Source organism: Neovison vison, chromosome 5 (genome assembly GCF_020171115.1).
Source record: "Neovison vison isolate M4711 chromosome 5, ASM_NN_V1, whole genome shotgun sequence".
In the NCBI taxonomy this organism is placed as follows: Eukaryota; Metazoa; Chordata; class Mammalia; order Carnivora; family Mustelidae; genus Neogale; species Neogale vison.
This window is the reverse complement of record NC_058095.1, coordinates 112,286,610-112,312,886: the sequence shown is the minus strand read 5'-3', so window position 1 is coordinate 112,312,886 and position 26,277 is coordinate 112,286,610. Positions and strand designations below refer to the sequence as shown.

Sequence of the window (26,277 nt, the reverse complement as noted above, 5' to 3'; positions counted from 1 at the left end):
AATAAATACCCTCTGCCTCTTCACTACATGTCTCCAGCTCACCACCTTCTAAGGATCCATGCCATTCAGGCCTCTCTAGAATCAACAGCACAAAGATATATTCCCCATATCCCAATTTCTGCTTTATTGGTGACTCAACTGAGACTGAGTTTTGATGACAAATTGCTTATATTTAAATAAACCTATCATTAAAAAAAAAGAAGAGCTCTCACCTACCACTATGCTCTCACTTATCATTCTTATACTTAACAATGAATTTTTTTTTAAGATTTTATTTATTTATTTGAGACAGAGTGCAAGAGAGAGAGAGAAAAAGAGAGAGAGAAGGTTTGGGGGAGGAGCACAGGGCAAAGAAGAAGCAGACTCCCACTGAGCAGGAAGCCAGAGGACCTCTGGACTCAATCCTAGGACCCTGAGATCATGACCTGAGCCGAAGACAAGATACTTAAATGAACTGAGCCACCCAGGCGCGCCCCCACAATGACTTGAATACTAAAGAAGAGGAACCAGAAAGTAGTTATCTGTACAAATGAATCTAAATTACTCTTCTCATCACATCCCTGAGAATGACTTGCCAAGTGCCATCGTCACATTGGATTCCCTAGAAGTAAGCGCCTTCTGCAAAGTTTCACAGGCACGGATAAGGCAGGCTGGGCTGAACTGCTTTTCTTCCCATATGAGTTGTCAACATCTCCCTTTGGACCAATCAAGGATTGTTGTTTCAACAAGGCAAGCAAGCTCGTTGTTTTTGTTAAGCTGCCTCAGCCCACCATTAAATCATGTGAGAGGCATGCCTGGCCCATCCTCTTGCCTCTGGTCTCCAAGAAACCACCCGCCCCCACCCTAGGTCCACAGACCCAACGGGGAAGAAGGCTTATTAGTGAAGTCTGAGTTTTGTTTCCACAAGGAAAGATGTCTCTAACACAATCAACTACTGTTGTCAAGTTAATGTTCTCAAGTCTATATCTGCTTTGGTTTCCTTAATGAAAACAAACTAGAGACCAAAGTAAGGAAAGGAAGGGGTTTCAGACAGCCAGAGAGCCCCTAGAAGAGCACGCTCATTTAATTTGTACTGCCAGATAAATGACAAGATAGGTGTACAGGGGAAGCCAACTTTTAAAAAATTCATTAATGATGTGTGAAGATAAAAGTTATCTTTGATTGGAAAAGGTAACTGATAAAGACATCAAAGAGGAAGATCTGAAAGTGCACTTGCTAAATAATCAGGAGATAAGACTGAGGTACGCACAATTTTGGTTTACTCTGGTGTGTAGGTCGAAAGGGAATGCTTTTCATTTTGAAATGGTGAGCAAACAACTCAGGAAAAGTCTACTAGTCGAAATGACTAGTTTAACAGTAATGATCAGATAGTCTAAGACCATGTTCTTGCCTAAATGCATCTGCATGTCTTCAGGTGACACATAGAACCCACAACGAGACAAACAAAGAGGCAGTCTCCTCAGAGGCATCTCTGGAAGCTAGGCATCTCTGGCATGGAGACTGCAAAGCCCGAAGAGGGAGGTCTGGGCCTCCATGTGCTATCAGGCAAGGCAGGGGTGGACCTAGCATGGGTATGGACGATCTACTGCCTCCCTCCCGGGGGCACCATGTCCAGAAACCTAAATCCTCCCCACCAAGAGGGTGGCTAGAGAGTCTAGACACACACACACACACACACAATTTTACATAACATTTCACATAAAATTAACGGCTTTCAAAAACGCCTACAATTTGGGTAAAGCCTTCTTTTCTTTTGAGTGTAAGCAATATAAAATGCTTCTCTGAAATAAGATGGTAGTTTTAGAATAGAGTGAAATTTTCTGATTATTTGAACATATATTAGAATGAAGAAGAAATAGGTTTCCCTTTCAGAGGAAACACACTTATTTGGAAACTGCCATAGTTTCTCTTTAAGCCAAAACTAACAAAATTTCTTAAAAGCAAAACAATTTCTTAAACAAACAAACAAACAAAACAAAACACTTTATTAGAACTATTCAGATTTCAAATGACAGAAACCCAACTCAAGGTAGCTGATGTGCAAAAGGGAATTTATTGGTACATTTAACTGAAAGGTCCAAGGGATAATGGACTCAGCTATGGCTAAATCTAAGTGCTTAAATTATATTATCAGAAACTTTCTCCATCTCTTCATTCTGCTACCCTCTGCTTTGGATTCATTTTCAAGTCGGTTATCTTTACTAGAGGCAAAATGACCACCAGAAGTACCAGATTTATGTTCTATCACGTAGCAACCTTAGTTAAAAACAAAAGCAAAAAGCAAAAACACCTTTACCAAAAATTCATCAAAGGTTTCAGGGTTGGGTCTCACCAATCTAGCTTAGTTCACATACCCTCTCTGAGGTCTGTGGGTGGGGACAGAATAATACTCTGAACAGTTAAGTGAGTGGCCCAGGGGGTCTACCCTCCCACCCTCTAGCTGGAGGATGAGGGTAGCACCAGTTGAATTTCACAGGTTAAGAAGCGACCTGGTACTCCAAGGAAAAGTTAGGTGCTGCTACCCAGGAAGAAATGTGCACTGCTTTGGGAGGCCAACAGGTATTTACCATATCATGTACATGCTGTTCCCTCCCTTTACTTGTTTCCTTACTCTTTTCTTTTTCTTTTTTTTTTTTCTTAAAGATTTTATTTATTTGACAGAGAGAGATCACAAGTAGACAGAGAGGCAGGCGCAGAGAGAGAGAGAGGGAAGCAGGCTCCCTGCTGAGCAGAGAGCCCGATGCGGGACTCGATCCCAGGACCCCGAGATCATGACCTGAGCCGAAGGCAGCGGCTTAACCCACTGAGCCACCCAGGCACCCCTTCCCTACTCTTTTCATCCAAAGTCATCAAAACTGAGTTCAGGGACGCCTGGATGGCTCAGTGGGTTAAGCCTCTGCCTTTGGCTCAGGTCATGATCTCGGGATCCTGGGATTGAGCCCCGCATTGGGCTCTCTGCTCAGTGGAGAGCCTGCTTCCTCCTCTCTCTCTCTGCCTGCTTCTCTGCCTACTTGTGATTTCTCTCTCTCTCAAATAAATAAATAAAGTCTTAAAAAAAAAACAAAAAACAAACCCAAGTTCAAATACTCCCTTAGGCAAAACGCTCTCCCCAAACTCTGATGAAATATTCACTTTAAAATGGTTAATTAAAACAAAAACAAGGTATCAAAAAGAGAGCTGCACCCCCATGTTCATTGCAACATTATTCATAACAGCCAAGGCATGGAAACAAACCTAAGTGTCTATCCACAAATAAATGGATAAAGAAAATGTGATACACACACACACAATGGAATATTATACAGCCACGAGAAAGAAGGAAATCCTGCTATTTGTGACAACATGGATGGACCTTGAGAACATTCTGTTAAACAAAGTAGATCAGACAGAGAAAGACAAATTCTGTATGATAAAACTCACATACGAAATCTAAAAAGCCAAACTCATAAAAATAGCAAGTAGATTTGTAGCTACCAGAGGTGCGGTGGAGAGTGGGAGACTTGGGGAGATGTTGAAGGGTACAAACTTGCTACTAGTCTGTAGTAAGTCCTGGAGATTTAGTGCGCAGTGTGATGATTATGGTTGATGATACTACATCAGAAACATCAAAGTTCTCACTACAAAAAAAGAAATAACTATATTTCAATAGAGATGTTAGCTAACATTATAGTGATAATCACATTATAATATATAAATGTATCCAAAAAAACCATATTGTATACCTGATACTTACAAAATGTTACAGCTCAATTATATCTCAATATAAACAAAGAAAAACACAAAAAGCAAACAAACAAACCAGAATCTTTCTTCAGACTCTTACCCTTTGGTTTAGGAAACCCTTTCTGGTCTTCCCACAGACACTGGTGCTTCCCGCTATTGCTGAGTTTACTACACTTTTGGAACCACTCTGTTTATGTATTTGCTTTAAATGTAACAAATTCCCGAAAAGCTTTTTATCCTTGTCACCTACGACAATCCTTAGCACAAAATAGTAAAAATTTATGGAATTAGACTGTTGTTGCTAGGGCTGTTCTTCCCCTGAAGACTGATTGATTGGTATATCCATCAGTCCACTGTAATACCAGTCACCCTGAATTTTTCTGAAATAACAATGACATAATCTCTAGCAAAGCTTCCCTCTTTAGTGTTTCTATATTCTCAACAGAAATTTGAAAATTCAGTTAAGTGAGAAATGTGTTTTTACCTAGTCACTAAAGCCCAAACTTGGACAAGAAAACAGAACATTAACTGCTAAAGTATTTTAAAATGATTCATTAGGAAGTGCTAGTCCCTGTATTCAATCTGAAATCTAGTAAAATAACTTTAATTCATCTCTAACTCCATTTATATTTTCAGTTCATACTCTGACTTCACAAAAGCAGAAATTTTGTGTTTCACTGTGATGAAAGATGCTTTATGTAAAAATAGCCTATGGACTAGCAATGCATGTTATTTTTAACATTACTTAAATTCACCATTACTTAAAATATAAGTGCATAAGTAGATTCTAGAGGATACTTCTCCATATCCTGCAAACGCATATGTGCTCTGTGTCTAATTCCCTCCTAAGTCTCCTCCTCAGCACCTGATGAAAATGAGCACTGTCTCCCAGTAACCCAGTTTTAACACCTCAGACTTCAGAACCATCTACTTCAAGTGGGACTCTCATGGGCAAGGCCTTACAGCTGTACTATTATGTCCCTCTTTCAGGTCCTATTGACAAATTCTCAGGAAAGGATTGATACCAAGGCAAGGCACGAGGGGCAAGGGAAAAGGAAATTAAGACTGCCTGTAAAAAGACACAGTGCTGGATGTCTTACACACATGTGAGGTCCACCATATGCAAGGTTTCATCCAACATGGTGCCTTCCTCCAGAGCTCATCATTGGCAACCACCGTTCTCATGCCGGAGGGATGACAGGCCGTGCACGATGTCCCAAGAGATAGTAGAAATAGGCAGAGAACCACACTTGCTGTTCTTTATGGAAGATTCAGGGGCATCTGAAAGAGTACTTTAGCCTACATATCTTTCACAACTTGTACTGATTGCAGGTGATGTACATCTAATCCCTAATTGATATAAGATGCAACTCCAATGCTCAGAGCCTCAGTCGACCATCACAACTCTGAGAGTTAAATTATTACTGGCCAGTTTATACATGAGAAAATGGAATCTCAGAGAGGTTGAGTAACTGTCCCATAATTGTGTGCTATAAAAAATACAATTCTTCTCCTTTTGGAGATTCTAAGAGCCATATTCAGGATGCTTGTACTATCAAAAGAGATGCACTTTATACTATGTTAAAAAAAAGTGTTAATCATTTTGGTGATGAAACTTCAGAGGTATTACAACAGTCATTTACATCACCATTTTATTTGATTAAGGCAAGGGTTTCATATCACAAAATCTGTCTCAAATTGTTTAAAAGTTTAGATCATAAAAACAATCCATATCTAGATCAAATTCCTAGTGTAATTATGTTTGTGCTCAGCAACATCTCTCAAACACTCTAATAACCCAAGAGACTTAAAAAACAAACAAACAAACAAACAAACAACTTCAACAACTTCAGATAATTCTTAAAAAAGACACACAATCCAAAATTTAATTTCACTTGGCTTTGAAAAATAAAACAAAAATTGCTGATGCTGTCTCCTCAACAAATGCTTTCTCAAATCCTCCTCCAATCATAACACACCTAACAACTGACACTTGCCCATGATGAAACCTCAAAATGGAGCAATTAAGTCAAGTTAGGGGGGGTAATTATTTATCTTCTAAAAATTACATGACATATTTCTGCTCCAGAAAGCCACTGAGCTTTGAAAGTGATTAAAAAAAAAATATCTTTAAAGGTACATTGCAATTGAGTCATGTTTGATGGTCCTAAGTTTGATTAGCCGAAATAGTTGATGATTGCATTTGATAACAGGATGGCTGCAAAGCAGAAGAACATTTGGTGTCTGAACACCACGCAGACTGCACACGACACCACCAGGGCACAGTCAGCCTCGAAGCCGTCCCAGCCTCCTCTCTCCTTCCAGTGAGGCGTTCACCAGAGCAGGAGCGGGTGGATCCAGTGCCGCTGGGTGTGGGCCCCAACTCACACCAGGTGAGGCTGTTTTGACTTAATGTGCGTGCAATAGGTTCAGTGTGTTTAGTTTCTCTTCACAAACACTTAAACCTACACCCTCCCTCTCCACCCTTGAAGCCCCCACCCCCATTGCTTCTTCAGTTTAGAAGACACTGATTTTTATCAGGAGCTGGATTTTTGTTCTCTGCCTTTCTGTTGCCTACTCTGGTCTCTGCCTGATGCCTTGGTGCCGGAGGGGTGAGGGGTCTGAACCTCTGCTAGGAGGGAGCAGGGACCTTCAGCCCTGCCACCCCAAGGGATTTTTGAGCTCTTATAACCTTCTTTGAGAGCTCTGGCTTAGGAAAGAAAATGTGGACGTATTTATTGGCAGCCTCAACTTCACCATGGGAGGCCTTCTCTGATGTCATGAAAAGGGCATGCCAGCGAAGCCACATACTGATTACTTTTTTAAATTCCTAGACGCCACGGAAGAGGGCTCACCTCTGCTCTAGGAGGTAAATAGCACATTCTCATGTATTTACTAACCAAAAGGCTTTCAGCTAAAAAATGAAGCCTTTTTCATTGGATTCTCAGCATTTTTCTCCTCCCTCTTTCATTCCCTATGTTATTTCCTCCCTTTTTCATTCTCCTTTATGCAGAATTATAGAGTCAGAGGAGACCCTGAAGTTTAAAAGATTCAGTTTTTATGGATGTACTTTCTCCTCCCTTTGTTTCTCACTGCAACTCCATGCTCCAGCTTGCTTCCTGTCCTCTCGGAACTGTCCTTCCTCCTCCCATGTGCTCTGAAATTGCTGTTGTCCACAGGATCATGGCCACTGCTGGGTATGACCAGTAGAACCAAGACAAGCCAGACACTAGAGTCTAGCCAATGTCATTAATTTAAAATCCTGGATCAACATACCAAAAAGATCTACCTGACCTCATAGTCTTTCACCTGAATTAACATGTAAAGGTAAGACTAGGCATTCAATTTTCTGTTGACAAATGAAGAAATTATTGTTTCTCCAGTAACATATATGAAGAAAATATTTTCCTTTAAAATGGAAACACATCTGAAGGAACATTAAGGGAGGGTCTTCATTGGTCACTGACACCTTATTGTGAATTAGTTTAATTCAATTACTTTTTAAAAAAATTTAGCCAGCCACAATAAGAAAAATAAAATGGGAGTTTATAATGACACTGAGGAAGAGAAGATAATATTGGAGCCTGGGATATTTTGTAGGTAGACAGGTAGAGGGGTGGAAGGGGGGGGGTGTTAAGAGGTCCTAAAACAAAATGGGAACTCTGCAGTCAGAGGTAACCTGGGGATTGCATTAAAGGACACTAGTGCATTGAGGACACTATGGGCACCTGAAGACAAGTGAGAAGGGACACTGGGAAGTAAGAAACACATATAAAAATGAAAGATGGCAACAAAATTGTACATAAATATTACTATTGCACTTGGGATCAGACAGTGGGAGTTACGACATCTATATATTGAATTGGGGAAACTTGCGTTGAGAAGTCTAAGAAATCATGGCAAAAGTTAGTAGTGAATGGAGGACTACCACCATTCCACAACTGTATTAATTTTCCAAAACAAAGCAAACAAAAACAAACAAACAAACACCAAAAAATGCTACCCCATAAGACGGGCTGAACTTGACCCTTGGCTGCCCTGATGACAAGGTCTGAAGAGAAAGTCCACATTTCCCTGGGATCAAAGTACTTATTGAGTCCTTACAACTGGTTCACATAAATCTATCTACCTCCTTCCTTTTGGAAGTCATTTGTAGGATTCAATTTTGCTTTGGTTTCTGGTTTTACAAATTGCTAGTTCCTGCAGATAATGACAAGTAGAGGGATTCAAGGAAGTAAAGGATAATGAACAAACGAAAGGCACAGCATAAATCAGGCACACAGCAATATTTACTTCAGGAAGATATGTTGAAGTATTGGTTTGTTGTTGTTGCTGTTTCCATTCGAGGCCCAGAATACTGTGGGAAAGCAAAAAGCCTCTTTGCAAGAGCATCAATGGTACTTGTGGAGAATATAGATAATTGTAAGTGGATCCTGGATGATGAAACATTCTTTGTTATTTCCAAAGGATTCCATAATCTCTGGAAACTCCAAAGGGATTTTTTGTCCTTTCCAAAATGTATATGGGATGACAAAGGCATGTACACAAGCATCCAGTTACACTTCTAATCAGAAGGAACAGCACACATCCAAACAGGAAGCAATGTTACTGACTTAACAGCAGTCTGGGTTGCAATACTACTTTTACCTATGTTTATCTCAAAAGAAATCCTTCACTGGCCTTTATGTAATCACAAATGATTTTTTTTTTAAGTTACATCAAAAATTATTAAAATAAAACAATTCTGTAAAGTCACAGGATACAAATTCAACATGCAAAAGTTAGCTGCATTTCTATACACTAACAGCAAATTCTCTGAAAAAGAAATGAACAATCCTATTTGCAATAGCATCAAAAATAATACTTAGAAATTAATTTAATCAAGGAGGTGAGAAATTGAAAATTATAAGGCACTGATGAAAGAAATGGAAGAAAACACAAATAAATGAAAAGAAATCTGATGCTCATTGATTGGAAGATATAATATTGTAAAGATATCAATACTACTCAAAGTGATCTATAGATTTAATGCAATCCCTATCAAAATCTCAATTTTTTTTTGCAGAAATGTAAAACTTCACTTTAAAATTCATAGAGAATCACAAGGAACTTTTGAGTAGTCAAAACATTCTTGAAAAAGAACAAAGTTAGAAGTCCTACACTCACTTCCTGATTTCAAAATGTATTATTAAGCTACAGTAATCAAAATTGTATGGTACTGGCACAAAGACAGACGGATAGATTAATGGAATAGAATGGAGAGCCCAGAAATAAACTCTTGCATACACAGTCAAATGATTTTCAACAAGGGTACCTAGATCACACAATGGGGAAAAGATGGTCTCTTCAACACATGGGGCTGGAAAGCTGGTTATTCACAAGCAAAAGAATGAGACTGGATGTCTATGTTATACACTCAACAGAAATGAACTCAAAATAAAGATTTAAATGTAAGACCTAAAACTATAAAACTACTTGATGAACACACAGGTGTAAAGCTCCTCGACACTGGTCTTAGCAACAATTTCTTGGATGTGACCCAAAAGCACAAGCAACAAAAGCAAAAATCAACATCAGACTACAAAGTTTCTGAATAGCAAAAAAAAAAAAAAAAAAAAAAAAAAAATCAGCAAAATTAAAAAGCAACCTCTATATTAAAAACAAAACAAAAAAACAACCGACAGAATGTGAGACAATATTTACAAACCACCTAACTGATAAAATATCTGTAATGTAAAAGGAACTCATGTAACTCAATAGCAAAAAAGTAAAGATCTGATTTAAAAATGGGTAGAGGACTTGAATAGACATTTTTCTCAGGAAGACATACAAATGGCCAGCAGGCACATGAAAAGGGGCTTGAACTCACTGATCATTGGGGAAATTCAAATCAAAACCATAATAAAATATCACCTCACACCTGTTAGAATTGCTAACATCAAAAAGAGAAGAGACAAGTGTCGGCAAAGATGTGGAGAAAAGGGAACTTTGGAGAACTTTGGTGGGAATGTAAATTGGTACAGCCACAAAGCAAAAGAGCATGGAGGTTCCTCAAGAAATTAAAAAAAGAACTACCATATGATTCAGCAATTCCACTTATTGGTATTTATTGAAGGAAATGTAATTACTATCTCGAAGAGCTGTCTGTACCCCCATGTTCATTGCAGCATTATTCACAATAACCAAGACAGGGAAACAACCTAAATGTCCACCAATAAATGAATAAAGAAAATGTGATATAGATATAAATATGCATATTATATATTAATATATAATATAAAAATGTAATGTATCATTTATAAATATATAAAATAGAGTATCAGTCATAATGTAGAATGAAATTCTGCTTTTTGTGACAACATGGATGGACCCTGAGGACGTTATGCTAAGTGAAATAAATCAGATAGAGAAAAATAAATACTGTATGTATAGAATCTAAATTGTATAGAATCTAAAAAAGCTGAACTCATAGAAATGAGAGTCGAATGGGGGCTGCCGGGGACTGTAAGTGGGGGAATGGGGAGATGCTGATCAAAGGGTACAAACTCCAGCTATAAAATGAGTAAGTTCTGGGGATCTAAAGGACAACATGGTGATTATAATTTGCAACACTATATTAAACACTTGAAAGGTGTTGAGAGGAGATCTTAAATGGCATCACTACATTAAAAATTGGTAATCATGTGAGGGAATGGAATATTAACTAATTTATTGTGGTTATTACTTCAAAATACATATACATATCATATAATCATATTGTATACCTTACATTTACATATGTTATATGTCAATAATATTTCAATAAAGCTAGGGAAGGAAGGAAATAGTTATATCTCTATGGTATTTTATACCTCATGAAGTAATTGGGTGTTCATTATCTCCTTTGTTTCTTTTATATATATAAAAGAATAAATAAAACAACAAATATATAGTTCTAGAATAAACTTACAAATACATAGTTTTGAATCTATAGTTCCAGAATGATGAAATTGATGCCTAAAACACCCGTGTCACCACTACAAGGATGCATAATGACTTGTTACAAAGTCAGGAACCAAACTTGGTCTTCTGACTCCCACCCCATACACTTTCTGTTATACCAGTCATGTTTTTCTTATTTTCAAAGCTGCATTAACTGTACCTTGAATGATAGTTAAGACTTCTAAGATATTTTGAAAATGTAAAATAGCTTTATGTGTAACAAAATGATACACACATTGTAATGTTATTACAATGTTATTACATTACAATGTGAGTAGAGCTCAAGTGTTAAATGATGTTTTCCTATCCATTGGTGTCTTGAGATACTAAATTCTAAAAAAATGAATCTAAAATAAACCTGAAACCCACTAATATCCCAAAGCTTCTCTAAGTAAAAAAAAGTTAGGATCAAGGAGAAAAGCTATAGAGGGAAAGTGCTGTGTCCCAATCATCATATAAAAAACAACTGCCACTAGTAATATATATGTCCTCAACCACTGGTGTTCTCAACCCTTGCCTCTTTGCATTGTACCTACCTTTGCTAATCTCACAGTGCTATACAATACTTCTTTACATTATATATAGTACTCTATTTAGACATGTTGACTTCACTAATGAGTTTATAAATACTTCACTTTTACCCACTGCTTTGGTAAGTGAGATAATTGCAGAGGAAAGGCCTAAGCATTTATGGTCAATCAGATGACGAGGAAAGGAATATGGTCTTTCAGCTAAGTTAAGTGTAAAACATTATGTGGCAAGGCAGAAGCTATTAGCAGGATCAATATTTCTCCTAGTACCTTAATAAATCATTATATCAAAGCTCTGACACAGGATGGGGAAAATCTCAGTCTACCTACATGGAAGCTCCCTAAATGGAAAATAAAATGCCATTTAAATTACAAAGACTTAACTGGTATACAAAGGAAATGACAAGGTACAAAACCAGTCTCCAAATTCTGGATGTGTTAAGACTTTTTGAATCATTAGTGCAGGAAGAGAGGAAGAAAGACAAAGAACACTGCTACTCTCCAGGCTGCACATTTATAATTTGTGACTGGTAAATATGTATGAATCTGTTCCATGCAGCTCAGGATGACATACTGCTTTATAGAGATAGCACAGAGCAGAGAAATCAAAGTCGAGGAAGGTTCAGCAGTTATAACCCACCTCCTCCCACATTTAACAGTTTCCAATCTTCCCAGATCTTCTCCTTACTTAAAATACTCTCCTTTGGGGATGGTTTCCTAAAATGAAAAGTACTTTGATGCCAGTGGACGTTCAAAGCATAGCAAAAAGTGTCTCGTGGTGAGCTCTAACTGTATCACAAGCCATAAATAATAGTATTTTTTTCCCTAAACTCTTAACTGCTCTCATTCTCTTTGATGATCCTTCCAGGAAAATAAGCAAGCAATTAAAAATGTTACCACAGTTAGTTGTCCAATTGTTTTAACCATAGAACCCATTATTTTTCTTTTCTAATATGTAGCAAAAGATAAAAGAAACATTCTGCAGTGATCGATACCAGAGAACAAAATGCTTTCCCTTAAGGACACCACATTATCTTATTTATAGAGATGATAGTCAATAGAGACACTATTTTAACTCTGCTACAACTTATACTTTATACTGGTGATGTTTAATTTAAAATATTTTTTCCTTATAAGCTCATATTACTTTACTGTAACTCTTACAACCCTCAAAGCAGGTTAAAGACGAGAACTAAGAGGTCACATCAGGAAATTTGTTTATAAAGGTCACAGCTGGCAAGCTGGCAACAAAAGAAGGCACATCTCCTGAACATCTTAAAATATTTATTCATGATTGATTGATTCTTTCATTCAACAAACACCAGACATTTAAATATCAGACACAGGCTTGATGATAATTGTATTAAAAAAAGTTCTCAGAAGGTTCTACCCTCAAAGAGCTTGACAGTCGAAGTAGATATATAAGGTACACAACACTTAAAAAGTCAAATGGCACTAAAGCATTAAATTTTAATATGAAATAAGTTGATTGTCATGAGCGCTGTATATAATTATGGAAAGGAAAGGCTACATTTAATATGTATAGAAGTCTCTACTGGCAGGAGTTTCCAGGGAAGGGACTGGAGGAAGGGTGATGATAAATGGGCAAGACAGGATTGGAGTAGGTGAAAAAGAAAATGATAAATATTCCAGTTAGTAGGAAAAACAATGACAAGGAGGTCACAGCCTCACATGAAAGCAAGAGACAGTTCCCACACGGATCAGTGGTGGGTAAGGGAGAGAAGGCCCACCTCAACAAGGGGAAGGAGAGTTGGCAGGACTGCATAAAGCGCGAGGTGGGAAGTTTTTTACTAAAGATGGGAGAGGAAATGGACAGTGAGGAGAACGTTCACACCATCTCCGAGTCTGGGAACATTTGCGATGGAGGAACTGTAAAGGAAGAACGTCTTCTACACATGAGGCATGGATGTAAGAGGCACATTCCATTCATGGCCAGCAGATGACAGGGAGAGACAGAATCTGTAAGGAAGTCTTTGGCTCTCAGGAAATCTGCTTTCTATAGAAAATAGGTTCTGGAAGACCTAGGAGTAAGCCACAATTTCAGGGAAGGGTTACTGGGAAGATGGTCCTGGTAGGAGGAACTCCCTGAAAGAAACAAAAATGAGTATATGAGAGAGCACCCCCTATCTCAGAGGGCTTCCACATCCCAAGAGGCAAAGATGAAAAGACAAAGAGCCTGTGGCTTTGACTGATCTTCTGGTTCTGAATGGAATTTGGTGCCATGCAGGCTCAAGAGCTTCACTCTGTGCTAGCAATAGAACCCTCCTCTGACCTCACCTGTTGCTGGCAAGAATAATATCCTAAGATGCCTCTCTGTTAAACCTGCTAGCTTCTAGCAGCTTAAGGACTTGGGCTGAAAGCAGGAGATTCATTCTGTGGCTCAACGTAGGAAAAAAACAAAGCAGGAATGGTGAGAAACAAAGTGTGGGAGACTTTCTGGTTAGAAAGGTCATGGCTGATGGGGCTATACAATGAGCTAGAACTGAAAGTCTTCCACACTCATACTTACTTCCTGTCTGAGACAGTTGAAGCAAATCTAGGCCCGGTATCCCACCATGGTAAACCATGACAAAGAGGGTAAGAGTTGAAGGTCCCATCCCTGAGAGCTGCAACATGAGCCCATGTTACTTGGAAGGGCTGCCTCTGTGGTCCATTCTGAAAGCCGGGGAACCAAATGGTGCTGAAGGCAGCATCTGCCAGTGTGGGCACCTCTGGGCAGATCAAGCAATGTCTTTTCTAGGCTTCTAGTTGGCAGCTGCCCTTTTCCATCTCCATAAGCACCTCTCTGGCCATTGTCAGTTTTTCAGCAGAAAGGCCATCAGCTGTGGTGTTGATGACAGGGCTTGACTGGCTGGAAGAATTTTGCAGTCTCCAGTATGAACTGTGCCTCTGGGTGTCCTTGCTCAAGTGGCAGTTAAGTTGAAAACCATTCACTGGGTGCCTGCTTCCTTTGAAGTGTAGCGAGGCTGGGTGGGCTACTGGGCTGGACTAAGATTCCAGCACAACACTCAAGGAGGCAGAATGTTTCCAAGCTGGGCTACTGGGCTGGACTAAGATTCCAGCACAACACTCAAGGAGGCAGAATGTTTCCAAGCTGGGTCCAAGTTTGACATCAAGGGAAGGTGAGCATTTCTACCACGGATCACAACAAATTAGTCACTGACCTGCCTTAGTTGGTCTTCTAGGTTTTCATTTATTTATATTCGCCTCTATGGTAAGGAGATACTTCTATGTTTCAACACTAAACAGATCAGACAATTATTCATTACTATATATTCTTTTTCTTTTTTCCTCCTCTTCAAGGTAAAGGATAACATAGATCATTGTGCCAAATTATACACAAGAAATCAACAATAGATGCAAAGATGAAAGAGAAGTCGATTTTTATAAGAAAGCTATTGAATTTGTTTTTTTTTAAATATTTTCATGTGGCAGACTTCCTTTTATCAGCTGGCCAATGTGGTCTTTGGGAGTGACAGCTTTCTGATAAGAGTATTTCTTGTCTGCCACTTGAATGTTTACTTCTAACCTCGAACCACGTTCACTCTCTATCCCCTTAAAGAGGGCAAAATGCAGCATGAGAAAATGCATCTCCTTTCCGCCTCCCTATCCTTTGACCCTCTTTTCTCTGCACACAATTTGGCTTCTACAACAAAAAGGTACCACAAGCAGGTGAAAAATATGTTCCTAGTGACTTTCTCAATTCATTGCACCACTCACTCAGCTAAATCTGGCAAACTCGCACACGTCTGGCCTACTGGCCAGTCTCAGTAAAATTCAGCCGGTGCCTTTGCAAGGACCCAGGGGGATAACATTTAGTCAGACCCGCCCTCTGGCTCGGTAATGCTTCCGGTGTGCAAGGGTCACAGGCCACAAATAGCCCCTCCAAGCACATGAATCCTTACTTGGCCTTTTGATAGTTTTATTTTTTTCAGTGTTTAATTCTCTTCTTTAAAAGCATTTTTGTCTTTTGGCTCTTTATAAAAAGCACTGGACTCTGGTTTTCTGTGCACCTTACTTTCTGCACAGCATGGACAAGAGTGCAGGATTCAAGGGGACTTTGAATCTATGGATCCCAAACCCACTGCAGATTCTATAGACTTAGACTTCGCTGTCTCTCAGGCAATTGAGATGGCTTCTGAAAAGGAGTACTTACTGTAAATATGTTCCCTTCATGCTCTTGGGGTATACATAAATTCTCCCCAATCATAATTGCCAAAACTAGGAAAAGGAGCACAAGGTTCATAACTGCAGAGGATGTGTGCAATTTCCTCCTTCAAGTCAATTGTCAAAGGTAATATAGCAGAAAAGGAACCACCCAGAACAGTGGTAGCAGAGTCATGGAGGAAGACAGCAAAATGCATGGTGTTTATTATTTATAACAAAGAAAACTTTAATTTCTAACAGGAATTACAACATGTCAGGAGCATGGACCACAAGGAAAATTATCTAATTTTTCAGGCTAACTCACCTTTTAGAAATGCCAAAACACCTTCTCTTTTGGTAAAGGGCTTTAGATATACTCTAACTAGGGCTTCTCCTTAAAAGTAATATAAGAGTAAAGCTAAAGTTTCAGTGAGCTCAAAAGACTAAGCAAGAAATGGAGGCTTGCGTCCCACGACAGTCCCACTTTATAGAGCTAAGAACCATAAACAGTTTAGTTTACAGCCCATGCATATAAAAGCATGCATATCTGCATATTTATACATGTGCATATTTGCTGGTACATGCTTAAACTCTAAGAAACATGCTATCTTATCTAAATACACTCCACTGTATATAAAACTCAAGCAACACTGTTCCGTATCATTTGTACAGATTGGCTTGTTTTTTTATTTATTTCAAAAATGTTATTATTTATTTATTTATCAGAGAGAGAGAGTGCGCATGCATAAGCAGAGGGAGCAGCAGAGGGAGAGGGAGAAGCAGGCTTCCCACTGAGCAGGGAGCCCAATTCGGAACTCGATCCCTGGACCCTGGGACCATGACATGAGCCAAAGGCAGACATTTAACCAACTGAGCCACCCAAGTGCCCTTGACTTACTTTTTAAAAATGGCTACGTTGTCATTTAAAAGCAAGTTGAACAGGTCACTGTAGAGCCTGTATCCCTATTGGTGTATTTTTAGGCTACTTCCAACTTCCAAACTTTACAAAAGAAGATGCAATATGCTTTCCTATAGTGACAGCTACATATCTGTACAGACAGGACTAAAGCTCCTCCAAAATATATTTCGCCAAACCACACTCCTTCCAGCAGTGTGAAAGTGCCTCGCTATCACTGGAGAGTAACAGCTGCTTAACTTGTTTTCAATTGACAAGTGCAAAATACTATCTTATCTTTTTTTTCTCTCATCATTAATGAGGCCGTGTTTCTGAGAAGCCACTGTATTGTTCTTTGAACTGACCATTCATATTCTTTACTCATTTTCTTCTACTGGGTTGCTACTGTTAATTGATTGATAAAAATGAGCCATGTGTTTAGCAAGGAAATGAGCTCACCGTCTATCGTATGTATTGCGAATACTTGTGATTTTTCATTTGTCTGTGGCTTTTGCTTCTGCACTGGGATGGGGGGATAGTCTTCTTGAAAAGACATTTTAAGGAATCTGTCCATCAGTAACTGTAAGACACAGATTGCATGAGACTGCGAATGACCTGCTGTGTGCGGGGTCGTGCTTATCTTAGGTAACAGGTCACCGGGACTAATCGGTGGAGACCCCCTGCAATTTTCAGTCTTGGAGCCACTTACAGAGTGGTCATTCTCACCTAGAAGCCTCTTGCCTTATTCTCAGTTGGGATTTTGACCAAAAGTACCAGCTTCTTTTATCCAGAAGTCACTCAGAAGGTAGTTAACAAAATTTCTTTGCTCTTTTGTTTCCCCTGTTCCCTTATAAAGTGTGCAACCAAAAGAAAGGTCTAGAAAATTATTGCACTGATGAGAGAATTTGGCTAATCTCCAGGATTACTTTTGCATGTTCACAGCAATTACCCCAGACCTTATATTTTGGGGGTTTTTATCCCACTCCTTACCATGATCATTAATGTACATTTATTGAGAATGTCCTCTGTGTAGGGTCCTGACAGGACTCACCTGTAGTGCACAAAGAATATCAGGGCATGAGCCCAGCTGACAGCAAGCTCGTCTGCACTTGTACAGATGGGGAGCCAGCTGCAAGGTGCAGATCCTGACCCCACCCCAGCCTCAGCCTGCCTCAGACTCGATCACTGTATTACCCAGAGCCAGCTAACCTCTCGGGGCTCAGATTCCTTATCTGTAGGATACAGATGAGCAGCTACATTACAGGATGTCTGTAGAGTAAAAGGTGTTACTCAGTAGAGCAGTGTCCATGGCCAGTTTCACATAAACATGGCCCCCAAACAATAATTAATACAGAAAGAAATGTAAGTGAGAGTGAGAGAGTCTGGTAACCTGTACTCCATACTCTGTGGCTGCGGAACGGGGAGCCCCAAAGGAGCAGTCAGGAAATGCAGCTAGCCAAAGGCAGGATATGAACAGGATGACCTAGGATGAGCGAAGACACAGATGTGGTCCCCAGGTGGGGAAGGGCCCAAAGGCCCACGGCAGCACTGCAGTGGCAATGAGCACACTAGTGTGAGTATGACAGAGGACTGTGTCTGGACAGAAGGAGGAAATAACTTTCAAAACATACATGGCCAAGGACTTAAATAAACACCAAGCATTCAAACATCTCAACTCTGTTTGTTTAAGTAAGAAAATGTTTACTTGTTCTTTGCTCTCAGTTAATAAATGGAATCAACTCTTATCACAGAAGCAGAGCTAATCCCTAACTTAAGAAAGAAAAGTTGTGTTCCAAAACTTGATCTCTAAGGCAGGTATTTGAGAAGACAGCACCTGCCCCACAGAAGCCCTGTGGTAGGGGATGGAGAAATTTCCAGGCTTGTGCCTGCAGCCCCAGAACAAGAATGCAGCTAAGGCAGTGTTAGAACTCTGTCTTCCCTCTCATTCATTCCTTCCTTCCTCTGTACATCCCATCTGATGAACGCCTACCACCAGTGCCTCTCTGTCCTAAGAGAGGGCAATGGTCCTGAGCCAGGAGAAGCAAGGTGTCTCCTCTCATAAGGCTTGTATTTCAGGGTAAGGAAGGGGGGAGGCAAGGAACATAGAGCATAAAAATGAACAAATGAATGAGTGAGATTACACCATGAAAAGTGCTATGAAGAAAGCAGAAGCGAGTATTTCAAGGGGCGGAAGGCCACTCTATGTGGAAGGAAGTAATACCTGAACGTGATACCTGAACGACGAGCAGACAAGTAGCAGGAAGTTCCAGGCAGAGCGAACAGTGAGCACAAAGCCACAGCAGCTGGGAAAAGCTTGGGGTGTTCCCAGAACAAAATGGCAGCCAGTGAGGCTGCAGCAGAGGGATGGGAAAAACTCCAGGGGCAATGCTTCACTAAGGGGAAGGAATTCTGAATTCCAGCTTTGGGCAACAAACACACACCTCCTCCTTCCTCCTTCCTTTTGTGGGCAGGGCCGGCCAGAGGTTGAGCAGCTCCTCAGCTGTTGACCGAAAATGCATGAGGCTGGGGACCTCAGAAGCTCTGGTGACCGAAGGCCTTGGGCTCTGGAGGACATGGTGGGAGGACAGTGGGAGACTTGGGTGAGCCAAGGCCAACAAGAGGATAGCAGCACCAGTCCCCACAAAGACACACTTCGGGGAGTGAGGGTAGGGACCTCAGTCTCTCTCTGACAGAATTTTAGGGTATCTTGTTTAGTTAGGGGAAAGAGTTCTGCCTTTTGCTTACCTATTTTGTCTGTGAAATTAGCACTTTGGACAAAACTGGGAATAGCAGAAATTACAACGTTATTTCACTTTAATATTGTCACCAGAATTCCTGTAATTGCACAACTGTTATTTTAGACAAGAATTCCGTTCTAGTCTGCTATTGCTTTAGAAATACATATCGCTGAAAAGCCAAAGTGGACTAGAATTGCCAAAGGATTTTCCCTGTCATTGTTGGATACAATCTATTTTCTTTATTCTTGATAGATACATTGACAGCCTCACTTAAAATTCTTTCTACAGGAACATGTCTGATTTCAGAACTACCTAGTCAAGGATCCCATGAATGAAATTCCAATCCAGACCAGAGGAACAAAGACAATTGCTGGTTTCATCTCTACCCTTTCAAGATTTATAAAACAAAAAACAACAAACAAACAAACAATGCCTTCCTAGTAAGTGTCCCTTAGGGTCTCTGAAAAGCAAAACAAAACCACTGATAGATGTGGAAAAGGAGTCTCACCTATTAGGACAATTTTCCAGAGGTTTTTCCATTTTTTCTTGGCCTCACTTTTAAATACTGAATCTTTATAATCACTATACGTATTATAGTATCAAAGTAACTTGTGACTGATGATAATTAAGAATAGGAAATTTCAGAAGTGCCTGTTTTTCTAGGCCAAGTTTCAACTAAATGTTTTCACTACTAAAATTATGCTTTCTTATACAAATGTTGAATATAACTAAGTTGCTCTGGATATGTTAAGGTTTATATTTTTTCTCACTTCTTATTTTCTAGCCTGGATTAATATGCCAGTTTATATTTGACACTAGATTTCTTTATTCTTAAAATAATCAGGCCACATTTCTCTATGAGGTCATACTATTTTCTTGAAATGAATGATTATTCCTCCGTCATAAGAGGTAAAAACTCAGCAACCCTAGCTACAACCATCAGTGCATAGGTCAAAGAATTTTATACTTTTATATCACATGAATTCTATTCTACTACTATTTCTAAGTAAGATGAACACCCAGGGTAAATAAATGTATTTTATTTCTGTATTTGGAATATACAAGTTGTTATTCTCAATGGCAACAGCATATCCATTTTCTGCTAGAAAGTGATTTTTTGAGGGATGCCTGGGTGGCTCAGTTGGTTAAGCATCTGCCTTTGGCTCAGGTCATGATCCCAAGGTCCTGGGATCCAGCTTCATGTCCTTCCAGCTCCCTGCTCAGCAGGAATCCTGCGTCTCCCTCTCCCTCTGCCTCTCCCCTCTCCCCTGCTCAAGCTCTCTCTTGCATCTCTCTCTCTCAAATTAATATTTTCTGTTAAAGTCCTTTTATCTGCAGCAAAACAGAGGGAATACTGTTTAATTGAGGAATAAAGTATTATTTCTGAAAGACAAAGAGCTAAGACTAGAAGCTAAGAACACTAAGAACCTAGTATTATCTGGACTGGCATCATTTGATAGTAGAATAATTAGAAGACATTGTGTCCACTCTCAGAAGACTATAGATCTTTCAGAAGCTTAACAACTTATTGAACTGTACTTCAATATTCATCAAATGAATTCAAATATTCATATATGTGAAAATGATTTTCAAATTATAAAATACTGTAAAATGTAAGGTCATACCATTATTATCACTGGGTTTGTTTTATTATGCCAACTATTATGACCAAAGTCCTGTCATTATTTTTCCAGTGTTCAGGCCTGAAGCATCTTAAATAAGAATGAATGGAACAGGTTACCCCCCTGGAATTAGAGATAGCCCGTCGAAAATGTTATTGCATTTCAATAAATCAATTGTGTCCTCCTAATCTGAATGAAGTACCTTGCAGTCAATTCCTGATTGGTCTTTCCATGAACTTTTTAAAAACTCACCAGAACGGATGGAAAGAAAAATACAACTAACACCTGATAATGTAATTAGGGGCCTGAAAGCCTAGAGTAAAAACCGCATCATAACCAAACCCTTATCATGAAGGTCAGTATCAGGGCATATTCCTTACACTTAATTCTTTAGAGTTATCAAAGTAACACATCGGAATCCAGAAAGTGTTTTCCTCCATATCAAAGTTCACTTGTAATCTTTCTGCCTCTATATATGTTTCAAAAATCATGCCCTCTCGAGTCCAGAGTTCTATCACTTCTATCTAACCTTTAGATAATAGTTTTAAATCTTCATATGCTTCAAAAATGGACACAGTTATATCCATTAAGTTAAAAAAAATTAAAATTTACTAAGATAATAAACATAATTCCTAGAGTTAGTTTTACCCATGTCTAGACATGGCCCAGTGATTTCATTGTTGTATACTTAAGAAAAGTAGGAAAAGGAAGATCATAAATGTCCCTAATTTAGAGGAAAGAAACTGAGGTCTGAAGGGATAACTACCTTGCAAAGGAGGGATGAGTACTTAATCCACATGTCTACTCTGTTCCCTTCCCATATTCAGAGCTGCAAGGAAGAGAAACAGAATTTGTAAAGTAAGATTTTAAATCATGATAACATGAGTCAGGGTACAATTATGTAACTTTAAACATTGCTGAATTTAACAAGATAGAAATCCAGATCTTGATGTTTATTGAATTACTTACATGCCTTTTCCTGGTTTCTTGTTTACAATAAATTTTATGGAGGATATTTCAATTTGTGACTTCTAGCCAGTCTGTTCTTTAATGAGACTACAGCCTGTTTGGGTTTTAAAGCTTTCTGACATTTAAAAGTGTTTACTTTGGGCCTCTAAAAGCCATAGAAAAGGCTTCCATACTATAAAAATGATGATCTGCTGCACTTTCAAAACATAGCATGAAAAACCCCGAGGAGACAGATCTTTCTTTGTGATAGAATAACACTTTTTTCAAACTTTTGACAATTGGCACAATTACTTAGAAATTTAAGTTAAACTGGATAGTATATGGCTGCAGCCACAATATTTTGACCGAAAGTGTCAGATAAATGCTTTGCCTCTGAGGATAATCCAGAAGCCCTCTCCTCCTTCCCTGACCTGCATGATGCCTTCTGAAACAGCTAGAAGATAGCGCACTGCCCGAGGAATGACACGCATGAAGAGCACCCAATACATGAATTACAACTTCAGCTTTTAACAACGGAGAGTTGTCCTCAGCAAACATGTTGGAGTGCCTTTGGAAGAAAGTCAGACTCCACTGGCCATTTCAGACATTAAGAGAGAGAAACGCCATCCTTGAACCAAACCGAAATCAGCTCCTCCCAGAAACTCTGTTAGATCTGCCCATTCTACCTAAGCTTCTAAGGGTCAAGTCAGATCACAGGTTTGGAGAAGAGAGAGCAGCACAAACAAGAAAGAAGCAAGCTCCTCAAATAATGCGTCTGGATGGTCACCGGTCTAGCCTTAGCCGCTCTTCCACCCAGAGCAAGTCCGGAAACTTGCGTTTTTCTGGGTCTGCCAAAATTCAAGTTCCCACATTAATCTGTTGATTTCAGTCCATTAGTATAAATATTATTTTCATCACTGCAATCATTAGGTTTTTAAAACTCATTGTATTGATGAGACTAGACAGAGAAAGGCAAACAGACTCCATTTTGAAAGCCAATTTTGATCTATTAGCAGTGGCTGGCTGGCTGAACTAAGAAGAATTCTGAGGCTGGCAGGATGGAAAAGTGCAACGTAATGATTTCACGCTTCCATTATGGATACAGGTCTGTCCAATCCCCAGGACTTACAGCACACGTAGGTAATCAATAAATGTTTAGTGAAACAACAATTTTATGCAATGTGCCTGGGTTCTTTTTGTCAGAGCGTCAGAGCAGCTTAAAACACACACACACACACACACACACACAGAGGTAACAGAGTAAACAGCTGTATGCTCTTAGGTATAAATGTGTTCCTTCATCTATTCATCCACTCACTTTACCTTTCACCTGGAGTATTTCAATAGTTCCTTAAGGAGTCTTCCTGTCTCTACTGTCACCCCTGTCTAAGCCACACTACTATTAAAATGACCTTTTTCTATAATACTATTAGATCATGCTTGCCCTTCTCATCCCTGGTTCTTCACTCTCATTGGGCTCTCTTATGAAGTATGCCACACAAGCGTATAAAAACCAGCCATAGCAGACAAATAAATAAATTGGTGGATGGCTGGCTGGCTGACAGGGAGGGGGAGATGGAGAGCTAGACAGACCCCACATATTCAACCAGGACACCTCCATTATCAATTTACCAATTATTCCCTCTTTTCTGTTTCCCTGAATCGCCTTTGCTTTGGCTCACAGATCTTCTTAAAAACTCTGATTTCATGGAAATCCATAGGCTTGGGTCAAGGAGGGGGAGGCAAGGGAGAGACTTCCTTGGCATTTCTGTGTGGAGAGGCATATTGAAACAATTTCTCTTCCTTTACGAAAGTCTCTTACATGAGGTAAGACAGGACAAGCTCCTTAGCAGTGCACAAACCATCCTTCCCCATCTGGCCTTTTCTGCTCTGGCTGGGCTTCATTTCTGCTCTGGATGAGCTTCATCTCCAGGCCCTAAGAGTGAGCCACTCATAGCTCCCCAACCACACCATGATGTTTCCAGTTCCAGGTCTTTTTACAGGGTGTTTTTGCTTGTTTGTCTGCTGGACGAACTCCAGCTTGGTTCCAGAAACCAAGTTCATAAATTAGCCCACACCACACCCTGGAAAAAGCTAGTCATTCCCTTCTTTAGGTTAGCTCTGTACCTCTCCCATAAATATTTCATCATTGCACCAGTCACGTGCTCTGTAAATGAGTTTAAAGTTAAGATCTGAGAGCTGGTCGAGAGTAGGAACTTTGTCTTAATTTGACTATGTTTTCTTAGCCTTCAACACGGTTTAGGAGACGCTGAATATAACAGAGGACACGTTCAAGGTTTTCAGTTTAGGAGGCAAAGGAAACAGTAATGACATTCACTGAGCGATAGGAAGAAACCGGAAGAAAGTCAGGAAGTCTGGACCTAGGACTGGAGAAAGTGGTGGGAGCTGAAGGTAGCAGAAGTCATAGATGGATAAGGAGGACCCAAGAAAAGACAAAGAAAAGAGGTAAGGAAAAGGACCCCGCAGGAATGCTCTGGAGAATAAGATACCAAAGAAACTAGAGGCCAGAAGGAAGCCAAAGGCAGGAAAATTTAAATAAGATAGGACCATGTTAGTGTCTCATAATGATCGAGGGGGATGAAAACCAAACACAGATGGTGGATTGGACAACAGAGAGGAGAGAGTACAGGGAAAAGTGAGACATCATGGAAAATAATTTCAGTGGAGGGAAGGGAACAGGAAAAACCAGTCTGCAGTTGGTCAGAGTGAATGGATGTCTTTCATCCATACTCATTACGGTGACTAGGAGTTTGGATGAAAGATGGCTTGAGCAGGAAGCCGCCAGTGGCTAGTGGCCGCCTGGGTGGATAGCAGAAGGAAAGAGGGAATGGAGAGACCTGGAGAGAAGGAGTTAGCAAATGAGCAAAGCGGGAAGGATTTTACTTTTCCCACTGCAATATGTTTCATATTTTATATTTTGGGTAAGATGTCCTTACGAAAAAGGTTCCACAGTTCCGACTGGGGATGAATGCTTACCCGCCACTCTCCCACCGCCTGCCATTCCTTGTGTTTCTACGGAAAGGAGGGAACATCAACTTCACAAGAAGATATCATCTCTGCCTTCCTACTCACTTCCTCTGAGGAAGGAGTCATTTATCTAATTTTTTAGTTTGGGAAAAGGGATTGAGCTTGCCCAGTTCATCATCCTCTTCCCTTAAATTCATAGGAGGTCTGCCACGGCAGAAGGGCAGAGGTTGGCTAGCTCTTCCCATACTTGAGGGGTCAGTTTATATCAGAGGGCCAGGCTGTATAAGGAGATCTGTGTGGTCTCAGGTGTAAGCCATAGTCTCCAGTTCAGCCACACTGGTAATAAACCTACGGTGTGAGCTCCCCTCATCTGCTTCCAGAGTTAGCTTCTCAACTGGATCTTTGAACTCAAGAGGGGGAGTCCACACCATGAAACTACAAGGGAGATTATTAAAGACGAAATATAGAAATACAACGGTTTTAATTCGCTGTGGGAGCTTTGAAGGGGTGGAAGTGGATAATCTCCCAAGCACCCTTCAGCAACCTCTGAACATGTTGTCCATGTGCATATCAGACAAGTAAGAGGAACCATGAGTCAGAAACTTTTCAGAAGCAAAAGGAGGTATTTCAGTGGAAGCTGGTGGGCAGCAGCAGCACAGCAGTCAAGTCGCCTGGGACAAACACAATTTAAGAGACGGGACTGGAAGAGATTATGCTGAGTGAAATCAGTCAAGCAGAGAGAGTCAATTATCATATGGTTTCACTCATTTGTGGAGCATAACCAATAGCATGGAGGACAAGGGGCGTTAGAGAGTAGTAGGGAATTTGGGTAAATTGGAAGGGGAGGTGAACCATGAGAGACTATGGACTCTGAAAAACAATCTGAGGGGTTTGAAGTGGCGGGGGGGTGGGAGGTTGGGGTACTAGGTGGTGGGTATTATAGAGGGCACAGCTTGCATGGAGCACTGGGTGTGGTGAAAAAATAATGAATACTGTTTTTCTGAAAATAAATAAATTGGGGAAAAAAAATAATAAAAAAAAAAAAAGAGACTATAGGATACCTTATCAGGAGCCTTCTCAGAGACAGAAAGAGATCAATACAATCAATATTTGCAGGCGCACATACAATCAATACATTGGATTTATATAAATAAAACATATGCTCTGATAGATGTACAAAGATATAGACAAACAACAACAACAAAAAAAATATATAGAATCAAGCTGGAAAAAATTCCAATTCCTACCAGCTGGAATTCTATGCTTAGATAAGCTTCTTCCTCAACTAAATGATAAGATAGTACTTTTGCACCTACATTTGCCCAGAGAAAAAAACGAATAGCCACAGTATGCTTAAAAGCAAATGCTAAAAACTGTTTGGCTCAAAGAACAGAACAGCTTTTAACCAAGCTGAAGACAGTAGAATATTATTTTGCTCTCTTGTCCCTTGGAAGCCCGGAGACCTTTCCAGTTGCAACATTCCACATACCAGGGGCTGAGGTGGGGAGGGTCTCCAGGCTCTGAGCTCAAGGAAAACAATGAACATCCAGGGTGGGTCCCTGGCACTCCTGGTTTAAGGACTAATGGATTTTATCTGATTCATCAGTGAGCACCTCAGGGAACAGAGGAGAAAAAACAGTTTTTTGCTTTTTGGTCTTTTTTGATTTTGTTTTGTTTTTGTTTTT

General features: G+C 39.8%; 1 protein-coding gene across 7 annotated transcripts in view; it reads right to left on the bottom strand.

The window, feature by feature from the left end:
• Nucleotides 1-26,277, bottom strand: part of ENOX1 (ecto-NOX disulfide-thiol exchanger 1) — a 568,173-nt gene that overhangs the window by 333,123 nt on the left and 208,773 nt on the right. For 2 of the 7 annotated variants that reach the window (XM_044249790.1, XM_044249791.1), the window contains one exon: nucleotides 3,475-3,617. The exons of the other annotated variants lie outside the window; for them this stretch is intronic. The gene's annotated coding sequence lies outside the window, so the exon portion shown is untranslated. The remainder of the gene's footprint in view (nucleotides 1-3,474; nucleotides 3,618-26,277) is intronic. 7 annotated transcript variants of the gene reach the window in all.